Genomic DNA, 2,007 nt, shown 5'->3' with positions numbered 1-2,007 from the left:
CCCAGCACCTAACCACTACACCATCAGGGTTTCCCCATTGGTGATAGTGGAGGACAATTTGAGGATTCTCTCGAAACACTGTGTGTTTATATGTCTCATAGTTACTCTAAAACTTTGACATTAAGATTTTAGAGGTGAGGTCTGATGGCCTCAAGATAGGCATTGCTATTCTTAACATGGCCTATCTGAAACAGATCCTAATCTAGCTGAAACTCATACTCATACTGCCAGCCTTGAAGGGTTTCGCTACAGAGAGGCAGAGAGGGAGAAGGGCTGCTACGGCAAAGAAAATAGCACTCTGTTGAGGGATTTTATAATTTTACCTTTATTCTTATTTTGATTTTTTTAATATAATTTTATTTTGCCGTTGTTGAGAATATACAGAAATATGCAACACTTCACAAATTTGTGTATCATTCTTGCCCAGGGGCCGTGCTAATGTTCTCTGTATCATTCCAGTTTTGCTATATGTGCCGCCGAAGCGAGCATGCTTATGATTTTTTTTTTTAAGCCTCTAGTAATATCCTTTGTGATCCTCATTCCTTTCAACAAACTTTGACATCAAGAGAGCAGTCGAGCTCAGTAATTGAGAGTATGGACTCTAGCATCAGACTATGTAGGTTAGTATCCCAGCTTGCCCTCTTATGAGCTGTGTGATTTTGAACAATTATTTGATCTTTTTGAGTTTCTCATCTTCAAAATAGAGATAGTGATAACACTCACATCATAGGGATCTTGTGAAGATTAAATTAGTAAAGCATGGAAAACTCATAAAAACAGTGCCAGGTTCATAGTAAGTGCTTCAGAAATGTTACAGAGAAATGTGGCTCCTGCATTCAAGAATGCTGTGTTCTCAGTTGTATGTTAATGTCTATGCTCAATCTGGGAACACAGTTAAATAAATGACATTCTTACCCTCAAGAGGAGTCCCTGGATGGTGCAAAGGGTTAAGTGCTTGACTACCAGCCGAAAGGTTGGTGGTTCAAACCCAACAGAGGCAACTCAGAAGAGAGGCCTGGTGATCTGCTTCTGAAAGGTCACAGCCTTGAAAACCTTATGGAGTAGTTGTACTTTGCACACATGGGTCCTCCATGAGTTAGAATTGAATTGATGGCAACTAAGAACAACACTAACAACCCTCAAGAAGTTCACAGTCTAGTGACCTAGGGTAGAAAATAGATTTGAATTTGGGTGATGATTCCTTTTGTAGCTGTCTGTCCTGTGAACCATCCCACACCAAGCAAGTATGAGTTCAGAACTTAATCGGCAGGTAAATTTCACAGTTTAACGCACCCTCTATTGCGGAGAAGAGATTCCCCTAGCATGGCACGCAGGAAAATTCTCATAGAAATGTCATGAGAATGTCCTCCACAAAAAAGAAAAATACAGACTGGCTCTCAGTATCTTCAAGTTCATGGTAACTGCGCTTTAGGGAGACCTGAAAATGAATAATCACAGAAGATAGCCATGTTAAAAGTATTGATATTATTGCAATTTGTGCAAGTGTCGAATTATATTTTATAAGCTTTTAGAAGGAGTTTCTGCACTATGGAAAAAAAAGTGACTAAGCAATTTCAACACAGATTCTACTTCCTATTCATATGTTTATATTGAGAGATACTTCCTTTGTTGTTCACGTGGCTTTTCATCAGTCCCCACTTCAACTTAGAAATATTAGAGGAAATTACCAAGTTATTAGAAGTTTGTGAGTCTTTGAAAAAGGAAACTATCTCCTATTCAAAAAATATGATAAATGTAGCCTACCTAATATACAATATTTCTGAACATAGGACTGATAACACTGTAGACATCAACACTGTGCTCCAAGCTCTCACTGGGAAAATGCATAAAGAATTACAACTTGAGAAAGATGGAATCATGTTCTCTTTCTAACACACTCTAAACAATCACTAGCAATCATTGCTGTGACCTGGATAAAGAGTTCTAGCTACGTCGGACTCGGGCTAAGGACAATAGGAAAAGGATGAGGGGGCCTCAAAATGTCTT

General features: G+C 38.7%; 1 non-coding gene across 1 annotated transcript; it reads right to left on the bottom strand.

The window, feature by feature from the left end:
* Positions 1–382: 382 nt before the first annotated feature.
* LOC126070804 (U6 spliceosomal RNA) lies at positions 383–489 on the bottom strand. Its single transcript, XR_007516319.1, has one exon. It is a non-coding gene; the product is annotated as a U6 spliceosomal RNA (small nuclear RNA).
* Between the last annotated feature and the right edge of the window lie 1,518 nt (positions 490–2,007).

Source organism: Elephas maximus, chromosome 2 (genome assembly GCF_024166365.1).
Source record: "Elephas maximus indicus isolate mEleMax1 chromosome 2, mEleMax1 primary haplotype, whole genome shotgun sequence".
NCBI classification, from domain to species: domain Eukaryota; kingdom Metazoa; phylum Chordata; class Mammalia; order Proboscidea; family Elephantidae; genus Elephas; species Elephas maximus.
The sequence above is the reverse complement of the archived record's forward strand: the minus strand, read 5'-3'. Positions and strand labels throughout refer to the sequence as shown.